The sequence below is a fragment of the Equus caballus genome, chromosome 1 (assembly GCF_041296265.1).
Source record: "Equus caballus isolate H_3958 breed thoroughbred chromosome 1, TB-T2T, whole genome shotgun sequence".
Lineage (NCBI taxonomy): Eukaryota > Metazoa > Chordata > Mammalia > Perissodactyla > Equidae > Equus > Equus caballus.
In genome coordinates, this window is record NC_091684.1 from 104,759,878 (window position 1) to 104,777,620 (window position 17,743).

The 17,743-nt window shown below is 53.8% G+C and overlaps 1 long non-coding RNA gene across 1 annotated transcript; it reads left to right on the plus strand.

Moving 5' to 3' along the window:
• Positions 1–1,748: 1,748 nt before the first annotated feature.
• LOC102148517 (uncharacterized) lies at positions 1,749–14,479 on the plus strand. The gene is made up of 4 exons (XR_288922.4): positions 1,749–6,440; positions 10,246–10,310; positions 11,731–11,965; positions 13,339–14,479. It is a non-coding gene; the product is annotated as an uncharacterized lncRNA (long non-coding RNA).
• The last annotated feature ends 3,264 nt before the right edge of the window (positions 14,480–17,743 follow it).

A 17,743-nucleotide genomic window follows, 5' to 3' on the forward strand; every position in this document is an offset into this window, starting at 1 on the left:
CGCTTTGCAGAGTCTCCTGGAGGCAAAGGAAACCTCAAAAACAGTGGAAAAGGGTGTGAGCTGACATTTCCCAGGCCTTGCCAGCCTGCGGGGTCAAATGGGGTCACGTTACCACCCAAATCTGCCTGAGAGCAGAGGTCTCTCCCTGCTGGGCCAGGCCAGGCCAATGTCACTTCATGACACGGCCCATTGGGGACTGCTGGGCAGGGGGCCTGGGGCACCAGTGTGTGACGGACGCTTTCCAGAAAAACACCATGTCAGGCTTTACATGGAGCCTGCTCTCTGCCGAGCCCCAGAGGATGCGACTGCCGAGCCAGGAGAACAGGATGGGGCCAGCCTCCCCGGAGTGTGAGTTTCACCAACTCTAGGAAGCAGGACTATCAGATGGCTCTGGAGTCAGGGTGCCTGAGGTCAAGGGCCAATTGGGTCAATTTATTGTGCGACCTTGAGTAAGTTGCTTAACCTCTCTGTGCCTCAGAGAGATCATAACAACGTAACCCTATGGGATTGATGGTTATGAGTATTTAACAAGATAACGCATGATCAGCATGTAGTGCAGTGCCTGGCACTCACTGGACGTGGGCTCTTGTCCTTATAGCATAGATTCACTGTATGTATTTGTTGTTTGTTGCATATATTTGTGCAGAAGTTGACTGGCAGATAAACTGGATTCGCTTCTCAGTGGGCTCAGCTATTCTCAACCTAATCCTTTAATAAAATCGCTTTCTCAAAAAAAGAATCCTCCTTCAGGCATGGCCACAACCAGCTATCCAATCACCATAAGCCTCCAGATCCTGGGGTTCTGGAAATTGGTAGACAGCACTCCATAACATAGGTGGTCTCAATCCAGACTCAAGGAACCCCTGGAAGATCCAGGAATGGACCAAGAAGGTGCGTAAACCCCTAAATTGTGTATACTGTTTTTGTGTATCTGTGCAGATTTCCAGGAAAGGGGCCACGAGGTTCATCAGACTCTGAGAGGGGCCAGCATCCCTGAAAGGTTAAGGGACCCTGGATCAGTCAGGGGCTGAAGAAGGTCTCAGCAGTCTCCCTGGACGGCACGGCGGCTCCCAGGCTTCTCCCAGGAGCACACAGGGCCTCCCGGAAACCGAGACCTTGGGACAAAGAAGGGAGCAGCTCAGCTCTGCATCCCCTTCCATGACAGCCGGGCCTTCTCCAAAGGGAGGAGAAGACTCAACAGATCAAACGGTGAGAGCAAATCGGGGAGTTACAGCCCTGGGCAAACTGTGTGCCGACAATTAGCTGTGATAACAAGCTGCCTGCAAACTTTCAGGGAGACCAGCCAGTGAAGCCGTGAGCTGACCGCCCCTCGCAGACCCAGCAAACGCAGCGCTGGTGGGGCACGGGGACAGCGCAGGGCCGTTCGCATCCCAGCCTCCTTCCCCATCTGGACAGTGGGTCTGGGGACGGCGGGGCGCCTGGCCTGCCTCCCCCTGGGTTGCTGAAGAGCCGAGGAGCCCTGAACGTGGGTGCGGCGCTCAAGGTCTCGGGCAGTGGCAGGGCCTGGGCGGCCGCTCGGTCGTCCTGTGGCTTCTGGGCCTTGATGGTCCCGGCTGCGGGAGCCTCCCAGGCTGTGGCCGTGGGCAGCAGCCCCCCACTCCCCAGGACGCGCAGGGGGCCGCTAGCTGGCCCCCTCTTCGGGTAAGGGGCTCAGAGGGCTGGGACTGGGCAGTGGAAGGGACTCCAGGGTGGGTGGGGGCGGGGAGGGGGCACTGTACAGGGAAAGATCAGAGAGGTCCCAGGGAGAGGTTAAGTCATAGCTCGGTGGTGAGTGACAGGCCTTTCCCACCTCCTCGCACAGTGGCTCTGGGGACGTTTCCAGGACGCTCAGGGCGCGTCTGTTCCAGCTCCACAGCCCGGGGACCGGGAACCTGGACGGCCTTGTCTTCCCGAGGATTCGGCCCCACTGCAGCCGTGGGGAGGCTGCCCCAGACACTGAGCCCTGACGGCTGGACCGAGCGAGGGTGGGCCCAGGGTTCTCCTCGGGCTGCCCTGAGCGTCCCAGTCCTCCGGTTGGGGGGTCAAGCCCGCTGCCCAGTCGTGGCCGAAACTGCTCTGGCAGCCTCTTCCCGGGGCAGACAGAGGACCCTCCTGGAAAGGGCTGACCCCCCAACTCCAGCACTAATCCCGGATTCCCACCTTTTCTGATGCCGCTTCCTCTCATCTCAAGGATGCTCGGCGACCCCCTGCCCCACCCCGGGCCTGGGTCATCACAGGCCCTCGCTTGTGTGGAGAGCGGGGTCCTGGGCAGTGGCGGGATGGAGGGGGCGGGCATGAGGGGATGTGGGGTCGCTCCTCCTGGAGGACTCGGATTGGTGGAGTAGCTCCTGTCCTGGCCACTTCCCCCAGGGAAGCTCACCACCAAAGTTCCCCAGGGGCACGGCCACAACCATTTCCTCTCTGTGAGTCCCAGAGAGGGGAAGGAGGCTCCTCATGCCGCGGACAAAGGCCTCCCTGCCCTCAGAGGTAGGCTACCCTGATCCTCGGGCCCCAGATCTGGGGTTGCCATTTCCAGCTCTTCAAATCTGTCTGTTGCTGATTTGCTGTGAGACCTTGGGCAAGTCACTTCCCCTCTCTGGGCCTCAGAGTGTCACGGATAGAATGAATGATCCAATTTGCCCACCCACTCGGACATTCCAAAATGGTGAAACATTCAGAGCCATGTGGTTTTGCATAATCAGAGCTGCATTCCTTTAATTTGACAAAAATGCAAATGATCCTGATAGATGACTCAGTAGTCCTCAACCCCAGGCCTGTAAGCCCACATCACATTGGGTGGGGAGGGAGGACCCACCCAGACCCACAGAATCAGTCTCTCTGGGCCTCAGGGTGGGCAGGACCTGCAGATTTGCATTTATAAGAGCCTGCCGGGGACAGGAGTTCAGACTGCAGAGGGCGGAGGGGAGGGAGAGCAGAGTCTTCCCACCCCGACGCCTGACAAAATGAGTAACAGTGACAAATGGCTTATGAAAAGAAGGAGCCAACCGACCAGGAAGACAGTCTCCCCAGCAATGGCCTCCTGGGCCCTCCGTCCTCACACATCCGGGGCTGCACTAGGCATGGGAGCAGGACACACACCTGGCTGGACAGCAGGGCCCGGACAGCAGGCTGGGGACAGGGCGGCAGGAAAGGGAAGATCCCCTGGCACCTTGGAGCTGCCGAGACGCAGGCCGAAAACAGCACAACCCTGAGAAGGGTCCTGAGGGGAAGGCAGAGCGGTGCCCGTGTTAGGAGTCAAACGTCTGCAGGAGTCGCTCCAGCGGACTGCGCAAGATGAAAAGGACTTGCAAGGCTGCCTTGCGACCGCCAGGAAGGGGAAGGAAGTCACATGAGGGCACAGCTGAAAGGGAAGAGGATCTGAGGATGGAAGTGGCTTCCTTGAAACGGATAGCTGCAGGCCAGGGGAAAGTTAATGAGAACATGAATCAGCTTGAAAGAGAGCACAGAGGCGAGATGATTAAAATAACATCAGGAGGGGCAAAGAGCATGCAGAGGGGAAGACGCACGCTGAGGACCCAGACAGGACCACTGCACTTCTGTGAACTGAGTTGCACACGTCTGAAGAGCGGATTAAGAGCACGGAGAGAAACTCGAAATAATCACAATGAATTCAGAGAAAAAGGACAAAGTAACTCAAACAATTAGAGAAAAGATGATCATTCTGGAACCTAGACCTCCTGTAAGAGGAACCGGGGTCTCTGAAGTTGATTATCCAACAGCTAATGCAGAAAAAATATTTGGAGAAGCTCTCCCCAAAAGGGAGGAAGAAGCAGCCAGCTGTACTCGTGAGAGGACCCAGGGGGGTTCCCGAGATCAGCGTCAGGACATGCTGAATCCAGCTGAGTTACTGAACTTTGAAGGACAAACAAGACGCTTCTTCAGACACCCAGGGGGAAAAAGCAAGTCACCAAGAGGAGAAAAAAAATCAGTCTGGCCTCAAATTTTTCCGCGGCAACATTCAATACCAGAAGGAAAGGAAACCGAGTTGGGTGGAAAAGGGGAAACCAAGAACATGACACCCGGTGAGGGAGTTCAGATTTACAGACAACATGGAAAGAGGCAGGGGAATAGCACCCTCAGCCTTTTTTGAAAAAGAAAATTACTCAGCAATGAAACTAGCTAACCATTGAAAGGGGCAATGTTTTTTAAGGTAAAATCATGACTCTCGTACAATAGAAAATGAACACATGTCAAAAACTTGGTTTAACTGATTAAATAATTAGAGAACAAGAAATAGGTTCCAAGTGGTTCCAGGGGAAATTGGAACAACACACACGTATAGACAGATAAGGAATGTGAGATGAACTTACATATGCATGCAAAGCCGATCAATACCCACAGGGCGAAGATCAATTGCGGTCCACTGGATGCAATTCATTTGCATTTCCATGCATAAGAATCATTTGCACTGCTGTCATTTTTCTACAACTTAGATTTGTGCAAAGGTGATGAAAGGCACAGGTTCCTTAATACAGGACACCAGTAGTCTTTTTGGCTTTTTTGGTCCATTTCAAAATCTTTCACAGTTTTTCCTGCTACAACCAAGAGATGACTCCAAGTGCAAAACTCAGGGACAAAATGTGCTTTAAAAATGGAATGGAATCTGTTTGAATACAAGACTAAAATGAAATACTGGGAGAATTATGGTTGTAGAACAGATTGTAAGTATTATAAACCTTGACACAGTGAAAACATCAGAATCAAAATCGGGAGCTGGGGGGCTGGCCCAGTGGTGTGGTGATTAAGTTCACGCGCCCGATCTGGTGGCCCAGAATTTGCAGATTCAGATCCTGGGCACAGACCTACATCCCGCACATCAAGCCATCCTGTGGCGGCATCCCACATCCAAAAAAATAGAGGAAGACTGGCACAGATGTTAGCTCAGGGCCAATCTTCCTCAGGAAAAAAAAAAAAAAATCAGGAGCTGGAGGCAGGGAGAGGTTGTGTAAGGGAACTGATCACCTTTCTCATTCCAAGAAATGACGGAGCCTGCCCAAAATGAAACATTGATTCTTTTTCTCCAGGACTCCAATCTTTAATGAGTTTCATAATCTTTTTTCTTAACGTTAGAGAAATTCGCTATGAACTAATATCTCTGTGGAAAGTAAAGATTTATCTAAGACTTTCTGTGGAACTCAAGAAAAACTAAATACTTTTAGTTTAAAATATAGCAGGTGTGGTACAATCCCATTTTTGAAAATGATTTGGACCTTTTGACCTTTCTGTCTCCCTTTGCCTCTTTCTCTCCAAGGGCCTCTGTGTGCAGAGGCCATTCACCAAATGTTACCACTCGCCAGTAGGCTGCATTAAGCGTCTTCACCTCTGTACCAGAAGTTCTTTGCACACATCTAGCGGCATTCTTCTGAACAGCCGGAGTGCGGAACCACTTCATTTTAAGCTGTGTGAGTCATTGACACTTTAGTGTAAATAAGGTTTTCATGAAGACAGTGTGAAGACCTGGAGTTTCTGCAGGTCCCGACCTGGGCAGCTGAATCCTGGGAAGAGCTGAAGAGGGCAGCTGGTCCCGAGGTCCTCAGCCCCTCTTGGCTGAAAGAACCGTTGAGCTTGTCAAGCAAGCCCCTCTTCCCACAGGTCCCTGTCCTGGAATTCTAAGCCTGTGAGACAGATGCCTATTCTAGCTGGTACTGGACCCAGAAGCTGGGAGCCTGGCCCAGCCTTGATAAGTGTCTGGGACAGGGTTCTCCTCCCTGCAGCATTGTGGGGGCTCCTGAGCTCCGTCTGACCCCACTGCCCTCATATCCAATGCCCACCTCTTGATCAGAGCCCTGACTCCTGCCCTCCTCCATTTGCACCCTTGCTCTAGCCACATTGGCCTAACTTCCCCTTTCCCACACCACGGGGCCTTTGCACATGCTTTATCCTCCACGAGAATCCCTTCCCACCCACCTTCCCTCACCCCCAGATCTCCAGGCTCCTCCTCTGGAAGCCGTCCCTGACATACCTCCCGACCCCAGAGGTCAGGCCTCTGCCCCCACTGTGAGCCCCCCATGGGCCAGCCTGGCTCTGCTCATCCCTGTGGTCCAGTGCCCAGCCAGGGCCTGGCGTTGGGGAGGCAGAAAGGCAAGTGGATGACTGGGCCTTGACCTCATCACCAGCTGGTGACCTCAGCCAGATCCCTTGTTCTCACTGACTGTTTCCTCATCTGAAAAATAGAGACAGGGGAAGTCCTCCTCATGGAGGCCTCAAGAGGAATAAAGAAGATAATGCGTATTTTTATTTTAAGGTTTGTTAAACGCATGACTATGAGATGTGAGCTTAAAGGAGGAGGGAGGAAGTGAAAGGAGGAACCAGCCCCGCCTCCAGTCTGCACCCCCTGGTTCCCACCCGGTAGCACCTCCGTCCCACCCACCTTCGCTGAACACCTACCCTGTGTCCCAGGTGCCAGGGGATGCTGTGAGGTACGTAAACTGTCCTCAGTTTCCCGATGAGGAGCCTGAGACCCAGAGCCAGGCGGGTGGCTCCAGGCCGCACGGCTGGGACTGGCAGGGCCCCGGGCTCTGAAGTCTTTGTCTCCCGCCTCACTCCTCTGCCCCAGCCCCGGTGCCAGGCAAGGAACAGAGCCATGCAAAGCAGCTGCGGGGAGGGGCTCTGAGGGCCACAGAGCTTCTTGCGGAGGGCTTGTGGCCGCCTCTGGGGGGTGGGCGAAGTGCCACGTCGGGGTACAGGAGGTGCCCCTGACATATGAGCACACGCCAGGGGACCTCGCTCGTTTTAAGGGCTTGTAGCGCTCTGCTGGACAACACCCAGGATGTCCAGAATCCGTGATCCCCCACTGTTGGACATCCCAGTTACTTCTAGCCTTTGCTAAGACAAGCAGTGCTGTGATGACCGCCCCTGCCCTACGTCCCTTTGGGTGGGTATGTAGGATAAATTCTCCAAGGGCTCCGACAGGCCCCTCCTGATGGGATGCTGGGCCTCATGCCAGGAGGGTGCCGTTTCAAGGAGGGCCCCTCACCTGGGACTGACCCAAGCTCATTCCAGAGGCAGCCAGTCCCCAAGAGCCAGCTCCCCGGCAAGACCACCCAGGCACTCCACCAGGCCCTCCTTTCGTCAGGGCTTTGTTTGCTGGCTGGTTGGGTTTTTTGTCAGAGGGCAGTGCTGCCTGCCAGCTCGAAAGGTACAAAGCTGGTCTGGGCAGATTGTTATGCAAATCAAACGAGGAAGCAGAGCTTAGAGATCAGAGGGTTTCCTGCTGGCTCCTGGCCTTGGGAGATGCTGATGGAGGAGCCCCACCTCCACAGGAGGCCTGAGAGGGTCAGGGAGGGGCTCAGGGACCACTCAGTCCCAGGGAAATGGGTCCAGCCATTGCCCCAGCCCCTTGGCTCTATCCCCTGCCTCCCGGGGATCCCTCCGGAGCATCTATGGGGGCTCAGAATCCAGTCTGGACAGGCGCTGGGACAGGAAGGCCCTCTCCTTCCCCTTCGCCAGCTCTGGCCCCTGAGCTGCCAACACAGCATCCCCTGGTGATGCAGGAATGTCCAGCGGGGCGCCCTCTGTGCCCACAGTCCATCCAGCCCTGACCCCTCGGCATGGTGGTCAGCTCTGTGACGGCAGAGTGGGTCTGGGTCACTGTCGCCTGCCCTGCACCGGGCAGAGAGCCTGGCACCGCATAGATGCCCAGTGCTGTGCACAACTGGACACACCGATTGTGCCACACTGGCTGGAGCTGGGGACAAAGCGGTGCCGGGCTGAGGGGCCCCCAAGCAGGGGCTGTCCTTGGGAACAACCATTCGCACTCCAGCTGGAGTTGTCAGGAGAAGTGGACAAGAGAGAGAAGGGAGAGAAAGGAAAGGTCCTCCCCGCACAGCTGGAGGCTAACCGGAGCTGCAGGCCGCTCTGGGTGAGGCTGGAGGAGCCCGCGCTGGCTTCCCGCAAAGGCTGCACGCATCACATGACGCTCCTAGACGGAAAGTCTGGTTTCTTCTGCCTTCTTTTGAGTGTTTCAGGAACTTTTTGGCTAATTGGCATAAGGGCTCTCATGCCTAGGATTGGCAATTCTGATAAGCATTTGTGGCATCTCCGGGTTTCAGACATGAGGCTTCTCGTGTCCCCACTCACCTTCGTTCCTGGTGAGATTTGCCTTCATTTGTGTGCAGAGAGAGCTCATCACACGAAGCAGCCCATGCCCAGTGCCTGCTCCCTGACTGGTGAGGAGTGACCGGTCCAATTGCAGTGTCAGAAGATTCAATGGGGGCTAGCCCAGCGGCACAGCAGTTAAGTTCACACGTTCCACTTTGGTGGCCAGGGGTTTGCCGGTTCGGATCCCAGGTGCAGATATGGCACCGATTATCAAGTCACACTGTGGCAGGCATCCCACATATAAAGTAGAGGAAGATGGGCACGGATGTTAGCTCAGGGCCAGTCTTCCTTAACAAAAAGAGGAGGATTGGCAGCAGTTAGTTCAGGGCTGATCTTCCTCAAAAAAAAAAATAAAAAAGGAAGAAGATGCGATGGGGGCCACTGCTGAAGTGCCTTTAGCTCCCCGGCAGATGCTCCAATCAGAAGGTGACACCGAGTTGTGCTATCCCCAGCTTACATGCACGTCAACGCCTGGCAATTGATCACTGGCATGATTTCATTTTACCCCAGCTGCCACCCTCTTCATCAGTGGGACTGAACGATCAGCCCGTTTCAGCAGCTCTGGATGGTCTGCTCCGACCTGGATCCGTGGCAGACAACCTGCTGCTCAAAGCTGGGTGCCGAGAGCTGGCCCCTGGGCCTTTGTATACCCATCCCTCTGCCTGAGCGCCTCTCACTAGCATCCTTTTTAAAAGAGTTACCTCTTTTTAATCATGACCATCACACATACATAGAAATGAACACGTGTTAAAGAGTTTATTATAGGGGCCGCCCTGTGGCCGAGTGGTTAAGTTCGCGCACTCCTTTCGGCAGCCCAGGTTTTCGCTGGTTCGGATCCTGGGCTCAGACATCGCAGTGCTCGTCAGGCCACACTGAGGCAGCATCCCACATGCCACAACCAGAGGAACTACAAGTAAAATCTACAACTGTGTGCTGGGGGGCTTTGGGGAGAAGAAGGGGAAAAAAAAACCCAAAAAGTTTATTATACTCCTGAATCAGTGAGGGAACCAGGAAGATGTTATCACTGGTTCAAAAGAGAATATGAAGACCAGACACATTTATTGATCAGGAATATTGACATGAATGTGCAAATGGAGGCAGAGCTGGGGGAGGAAAGTCAGCAGCGTTCTACGGGATGGTTCAGAATCCGCAGGTCTGTAGACAAGAATTAACTTGCGTTATTGTCAGTTACCTACAATTTGCAGAGTTGTAAAATAGCCTCATAGAATGGAATCAGATCATCCCAGGGGGGTCCTGCAGAGTCAAGATGATGCATAGCTTTTCCACAGATGTACGATTTTCCTACAACCCTCACCACCCAAAGGCCTTCACCTGGCTGACTTAGCCCATGTCTCGCCCAGGAAGCTGTCTGCCTTCTTCCTTTTAACCACAGCACTTCTCAGAGCCTTTAATATGCCAAAGTGCCCTGTGACTCTCTCAGAAGGAGAATGCAACGCACCAGTGTTTTCCACGCTTATCTGGAGGGGAAGCATTTCTTTTTTTTTTTTTTTTTTTTTTTTTAAGATTTTATTTTTTTCCTTTTTCTCCCCAAAGCCCCCCGGTACATAGTTGTGTATTCTTCGTTGTGGGTTCTTCTAGTTGTGGCATGTGGGACGCTGCCTCAGCGTGGTCTGATGAGCAGTGCCATGTCCGCGCCCAGGATTCGAACTGACGAAACACTGGGCCGCCTGCAGCGGAGCGCGTGAACTTAACCACTCTGCCTCGGGGCCAGCCCCGGAAGCATTTCTTTTTTAATGGAGCAAAGACGAGGATTCTGGAGAATTCACATTGAAAAATACCAGTTTAATTCAGCCAGCCTGATTTATGGAATAATACATAAATTATTATTGCCTGGATCAGAATTCTGGCTCAGCCACTAGTGTTCCTGTGGCCTTGGACAAGTTCCTTAATCACTCTGCACGTCGATTTCCTCGTCCATAAAATGGGACTAAAAAGAGAACTTGCCCCAAAGTTGCTGGGAGGATTAAATGAGTTACTGTGAGGAAAACACCTAGCATCGAGTCTGGTACAGCGTGTACTCCATAAATGTTAGCCATGTCATTATTATTTATGAAAACACGGGGTACCATTTATTAACTGTGTGTCTTTGCATCATCTCGCAAGACTCCCACAACCACCCTGAGGCCGGATGAGGAAGAGGAGGCAGAGGAAGGCAGAACGCCTAGGAGGTGAGGTCACTGGCAGCCAGCACGTGGCCAGGGTTCTCGGACCAGGCGTGGCCCTATGAACAAGCTAGTTGAGGGCTTGGCATGAAGTAGGTGCTTAATAAAGATTGGTTTCTTTCTTACCACCCTCCTCCCTCCTTCTCTGCCAGCCAAGAGTCGCGCTCAGTCCCAGTCTGAAGGTCACCTCTGGCCAAGGTCACGGCCGGGTAGACAGTTCTTGAGGCCAAGGGCTCCCAGGAGCGTGGGCAGGGTAGGACCCAGCTGAGCCTGGCCTCCCCTTTTGCCCCCAGAGCTGAGGTCCTGCCTCCCCTTCCTCCTCCTCCTCTTCCCCATGCCCCGCCCCTCCGCATGCTCCTCAGCTACTTGGGGATTTGAGAACACAGGGGTTCCTCCGTTTTCTCCAGCCATCCCAGTGAGAGGCTCCACTTTCAACACATAGGAGGGACTTAAAATCGGTCTTGATTCCATGAATAAATGAATGCAGCCTGTGCCCTGGGGCGTGAGTGGGCCTGCCAGGCCACCTTGGGCCGTCCACAGGATAAACACAGACCCACACAGAGCCCCACCCCAGGCCTTGGCCACAAATGCTGCCCCAGCTGAAGGCTTGCTCAGAGAAATGACTCACCTTGAGTGCTCAGATGCAATTTTCCATGTCTTATGGACTAAAGGTGTTTTCATAACAACTGGGGTGCATGAGCCAGCAGCAGACTGTAAACAGAGCAAAGATCTGGTCAGAAATGCCCCATTCGGAGACCCCACCCACAAGCAGGGCCCCGGAGGCTGTAAGCTTCTCCCCATCGGGGCCTCCTTCATGCCCATGTGAGGCCAAGGGCTCCTTGCTTCATCCCGCAAATAGCACAGACCCCCAAAATGACTCACCCAGGCCAGGCCACTTCCTTAACCAGGGAGGGAGGTGAGTGACAGAGCCAGACCTGCAGCCCAAGGGGCCTGCTGCTCTCCTCCCCGGATGCCTAGGGCCCCCTGTGGAAAGCCTTCCACCAGCTGGTGTCCTGGCACCAGGAATCTGGGGGGCCTGGCACTGAGCCAGGCTGGAGGGTAGGAGGGAAGTACCACCACACAGGCAGAGAGGGTGACTCTCCCTCTAGCAATGACAGAGCTCCCTGGGGGACAGGACACTGACACACTGAAGCAAGTAACAGTGTGAAACAAAGAGGGTGGCGCGTCCCTGAGGACTCAGACCTAAGGGCCGCAGCAGGCGAGGCCAGCACCACCCGCTCACTCACTCCCACGCACCCCCTCTCATTCATTCAGACAGCCATTTATCAGGCACTTTCTAAGGGCCCCCCGTCCCCTTCACCCCGGGCTTTCCCATCTTAGCACATGGCACCACCATCCTCCCAGCTACTTGGGCCAAAAACCAAGGGAGTCGTCTTTAATCCCAGTTTCTCTGATCCGTCTACAGATCCTCTCCGCTTGACCGCCACTAGGCATCCCACGTCAGCCCACTTCTCTGCCACCTCCCGGGGCCAAGCTGCTCACCTCTTGCTTGCACAGAGCAGCGGCCACCAACTGGACTCCCGACCCTTTGACCTTGGTCTCTAAAATCCATTCTCCGACTCATCAGAGTGACCTTGTCCCAGCATCGTTCTGACTACACCATTTCCTGTCTCCAATCCTCCATTGGGTCCTACCAAACGGTAAACATTTTTAAAGAAATTAAGGAGACCAGCTATGGCATCATGCTATAAAGGGGTGGAATGAACAGCAGAAGGGCCCAGAGGCGGAACTGTGCATAAATGAGAACTTGTTATACGACTCAGAGGCCTCCCCAACCAGTGAGGGAAAGACAGACTCTTTTAAAAACGGTGTTGGGACAAATGGTGATCCATATGGAAAAAGTAAAATTAGATTCCTACCTGACACTGCACGCACAACCCCAGGTGGATTCAAGGCTTACGTGTGAACCACGAAAGTTTAACACATTTAGAAGAAAATCTGAGGGAATCTTTTTATGAGCTCAGAATAAGGAATGATTTTTTTTAAATAAACTTTTTGTTAATTACAATATGCATAAAGAAAAGTGCGTGTCGTAAGTGTGCAGCTGGATAAAATTTCACAAAGTGAACCCAGCTTTGTACCCAGCACCCAGACCAAGAAATAAGATGCAACCAGCAACTCAGGAAGTCTCTTCCTGCCTCTCGATGGGGAAGAGTCTCTTAGGTGGGAAAAGCATCAGCAGCAAAGGAAAATATTAATGAGTCTGGTGACATTAACATTCAAGTCAACAAAAAATACTATAAGCAAGATTAAAAGATATGCCACAGTCTGGGAGGAGATACTTAACAATACATACAACCAGCAGGAGATTAGTTTCCAGAATATGTAAAGGGCTTCTCCAAATCAAGAAGAAAGACAACCAATGCAACAGAAAATTTATCCTAAGTTGTGAACGAATACTTCATAGAGAAAGAACCCCATATGGCAAACAATCGTACGAGAAAAGAGGCTTTCCCTTACTGGTAGCAGAGAAAGATAAGTTAAAACAGCAATGAGATATTATGTCTCAGTCATTGGATTGGCAAAATCTTTTTAAAAAGCTCATGTTGCCAAATACGGACCCCAGCCTTGAATACGGCTGGTGGAGGAGTGGGTTGGCAAGGCCACTTGGCAGGGCACCTTGTGGCATCTTGCCAGGTTGAAGGCAAGCACATCGGTGACCTGGTGCTTCTTCCCCTGGTACAGACTCTGCAGGAGCGCTCACATGAGTGCACAGGGAGGGAAATTGAAAACATCACCAAATTATGATACAGCCATGCAACGGAGATGGCCTGGCAATTAAAATCAACAAAATAGAACTGAATTATCTATTAGACACAGCAAGCAGGACATGTGTGCAAGGCAGGACAGGAGAGGTGGGTGCAAGACCAGAGCCTTTGGGAGGAGAGAGACCCCCCTGCAGGGGCTGACCCTGGGGAGGTGGGGCCCACGCTGGGCTTGAGCCCCGGGGAGAACTTATGCACAAAGAAGTGGGAGAAACCACAACCTTTTTTTTGTCTCCCTCATTTTACAGGCGATACAGATAAGCTCCAAGAAAAAAAACGACTTGCCACGTTGGCGACCAAGCTGAGATGGTCACTGGGCCTGACCTGCAATTCTGCGCCCTTTCTATTGTCCCCTGTGCTCTGTTGCATGCTCCCTGCCCGATGGCCCCTCCTCACAAAGGCCTGGACTGGTGCAGCAGCCTCCTCGTCGGCCTCCTGGCCTCTCGTCCTCCACTCTGCCCACGACCTGAGAGACTTTCTTAGGCAGACCTGTCGTCACGCAGCTCCCCGACTCAAAAGCATCCCGCAGCTCCCCACAGCGCCCGAGTCTAAGTCCAGCCTCATAGTGGGCTCCCATTTGAGGGATAAAACAGGTCCTGGCCTCACAGATTCTGTGGGCCAAGAATTTGGACAGGGCGCAGAGGAGACGGCTTGTGTCTGCTTCACCACATCTGGGGCCTCAGCTGGAAGACTCGCAAGCTAGGGGCTGGAATCTTTGAAGGCCCCTTTGCTCACATCCCTTCACTCTTGTAGATTCCCAAAAGAGAGGAGAATTTAGAAGACTCCTGGAATTCATGGCCGCTGAAGCACATCCTCCTGAATTTAAATTACATAAGGAAACCGGCGACTGAATGTGGTGAAAAGGATATTCTCAAAAGTTATTGTTGACAACAAAGATTTATCCAGAGACACAGCTGATCTGGTTCTCTGAATAGGATGGTTGATGCTGGTGGATTGATCAGCAGAGATCTTAGCTGGGCATTGGCTGGAACATCTCCATGTGGCCCTGCCCTGTGTCCTGGGCTTCCTCACAGCGTGGTGGATGGGTTCAGAGTCAAGAGGGAGGCCGAAGCCTTATACCTTTTATGACCTAGTCTTGAAGCCCCACAGCATCACTTCTACCACATTTTACTCATCAAGGCAGCCGCTCACCTTCAAGGAGAGAGGAAATGGACCCCACCTGCTGTGGGGGAGCAGCAAAGTTTTAGAAGACCATGTGGGACTGGAAATTTTCTGTGGCCACTTTTAAACAGATAGACATAGGAAAACATTAGTATTCAGAGCTGGGATGAGTCGGGGAGGCATCACGCAGGCCCTGAAGGGGAGCCTGTCAGGCCGTGGGCAGAGCAGAGGGGAGGCAGGGAGGCCAGTGAGGAGGCAACCGCACTAGTCCGGGTCTTTGTGAGGAGGGGCCGTCGGGCAGGGAGCATGCAACAGAGGAGAAGAGACAATAGAAAGGGCACAGAATTGCAGGTGAGGCTCAGTGATCGTCTCAGCATGGTCACCAACGTGGTAAGTCGTTTTCCTCCTTGGAGCTTCTCTGTGTCACCTGTAAAATGAGTCACACACACAAACGGAAGAGGTTTCTTATTCACAGTGTGGACCCTTTGAGAAATTGGTGAAAGGAATGAATCCTCCACGCAGGGGAAGGAAGACGAACTCGGGCACATACGTAAAACCGGGCCGAAAGTTCCGGGGGTGCCCAGGACCAGCCTGGCTTGGTGGTGAAGGTTGGGGCTCTGGACCCGGAATGTCTGGGTGTGAATCCTGCCTCCACTCCTTACCAGGGAAGAGACCTTGGGTGAGGGACTCAACCTGTCCGTGCCTCTGTTTCCCCACCTGTAGCAGTTAGGGCTGCATTTGGCTGCAGGTAACTGAGGACCTCAATATTCAGTGCCTTCGGCAAAATGGCAGCTCGGTTTCTTTCTTGTGGAAAAGCCCATATGTGTGTGGTTGCTGATGCTGGTTCAGGAGCTGGGTCCCTTCTCTTAGAAAAACCTCTTCACCCGGAGGACCTCCCTTAATCTCATTGCCCACAGTGGAGTCATGGGACTAGGCCCCTGCGGGCAAGGATGAGGAATGGAGCTGTAGCTCAGTGGTTCTCAACCAGAGCCAGCATCGCAGCTCCACGGGACACTCGGAGATGTGCGAGGACATTTCAGGACATCACAATGATGGGGCATGCAGTGGGAGGGGCCACTCCAGTGCACGCAACAGCTTTCCATGGAGAATTGTCCCCCAAAAAAGGCCAAGCGTGTCCTCCATTGAAAAACTCCGAAGCTGTCCTGGTCCCTACAGTGGAGGCAAGGAAGAAGGAAGGGCTGCATGTGGTCCGGTCAGCCAGCCCGTGGCACGTGCCGCCACCACATCCTGGGCTGCTGCGAGGAGTATGGGGAAGTGCTCAGGTCAATGCACAAGCAAATGTTGGGGTCCCCTAAGGGTCAAGAGACTGCACGTGAGGCACACGTGGGAGCCCTACCAGATCTTGTGGCCGAGGTCTGAGAGGAGACACTGCAAAGAACCAACCACAGGACCAGGGAATGGACGCAGGCGGGGACACAGACCGTCTCTGCCTGTGCTGATTTCCCTCGGAGCTTCTTGCCTTTCTCTGAAACTTGCCCGCCCTGGGGGCTTCCCGGGTGTCCCGCCACATCCCGCCATAACGGCCACATCCCGCCTTCAGTCCCCAAAGGGACCCTGACTCAGCAGCAGACGCAGCAGGGCAGGTCAAAGGAAGTGGGGGAAACGTCACTGTTGCTTGTCACCACCACGTCCGTCTGCCTGGCCCAGTTCCCGGCAGGCAGGGAGTCGGCCCCCGGTGGGCGTGGACCAAAGCCACTGTTCCACCAGTGGGCCAGCAAGATGGCCAGCAGGACCTCTGCTGCCTTCAGGACTCGGGGACAGGAGAGGTCTGCGTCTGACCCCCAGGCAAGAGGGAGGAGGTGTCCCCCCAGCCTGAGGATCCGAGAATCAGATCTCATCGTTCCCAAGGGGTGGACCTGGCCCCACCCTAGCCTTGGGGTCCACACCCACTGGGGAGCAAGTGAGGAAGCCTGCCCTCTGCTCGCAGCTGGAGCCCAGACTATGGGCTTCGCGCGCATTGTTGAAAGACAACGGTTTCTGCTCGTGCTATTCCAATGTTAAAAGTAAATTGGGTTCACACTGGAAAAGTTTGAAAGGCACAGAGAAGAAAATAAAAATCCATCCCCAGGCCCATCGTCTGGGACAACCACTCTCCACCTTTTGGTCCATTTCCTTCTAGTCATTTTCCAGAGTGTGTATATAAACTTCATTCATACAACTATTTTATTACCAACTCCTATTTTTCTTTTAAAGCTACATTATAGGCCATTTTTGTTTCAAAACACTATGGACCAGTCAAAGCCAACTCTTCCTCCTGCCACTAGTGCCACAGACGTCCCCTTCCCCAGTGTCACCTGTGTGACGTGGGTGGGCACACAGGAGCTGAAACCCCTGGGGATGGGCCCTTGGGAAACCAGAGGTGGGCAGAGGTCCATGCATCTCCTCCCCAGAACCAGTTTCCAAGCAAAGATTCACAGGTTTACCAGCCCAGTCCCCGGCCAGTCCTCCGAGGAATTCCCTCCATGAGCGGGAGAGGCCTCTATCTGCAGCTCCCCCCACTGACACACAGGCAAGGGAGGCCCCGGAACGTGGGCACCGGGAGCAGCTGTTTGGGAACTTTTTGGTTGCTCCTCACAGAGTCCTCTCACCTCTCTCGCCCTTCCTCAGATTCAGGAGAAACCAATTTTCTCATCCTCCAGACCTGGCCAAGGTGCTTCGGTTCCGGCGACTACAGAGCTGGCGTGAGACAGACGGTCTCCCAGGGGAAGGTGTGGGTCACAGGCTGGGCTCTCAGGTCTGGAAAAGTCCTCAGGTGATCCCAGTTGCCCTCCCTGGGCACCTGCTGTGTGCAGGGCATCGTGCCGAGTGTTCTGCAGAATTAGCCCATCCCATTCTTAGGACATCTCAGCAGGAGCGGCATCGCTATCCCCGTTTATGGATGACGAGACTGAGGCTCAGCAAAGTTAAGCCCCAGGTCAGCTTCCCCATCGATGGAGCGGACATCTGCAGCTAAGAGAGAGAAGATGACGCCGCCCAGAGTGGGGACCGTCCTAAAGCAAGCCTTGTCCCCCTGGACTGAGCTGGCTGCCTCTGTCTGAGGGGACTGGGGAGTTTGCCTTGACCACATACCATGGACAAGGCTCAAATGGACATGTCAGGCCAGCAGCCATGTTCCAGGCACCAGGCCTCCCCCACATCTGCCCACTGACTCACGGAGCACCGAAGGCACAGATGTTATAGGGCCGACCCAGGTACCCTGGGACTTCACATTTGCACCTGTTGACGTGTGGGGCTAGAATGTCTTCTTCCGCTGGGTGTGTGGGCGTGGGGACACATATGCCCGTTCTGTCTCCTGGACCAACTGTCCAGTCACAGATGACAGCTTCTGGGCCTGGACTGGGCAGACCAGAGCTCCAGACCGGCCTTTCCCCACTAACACCTCGTGTGACCTTGACCAGGTCTCACACCCTCCCTGCGCCTCGGTCCCCTCATCTGAGGAATCCTAACCTTATGATTCCCGAAGGGCAGGGATGATGAAACCCCTCGAGGACGGTTCATCCCCCACCATGA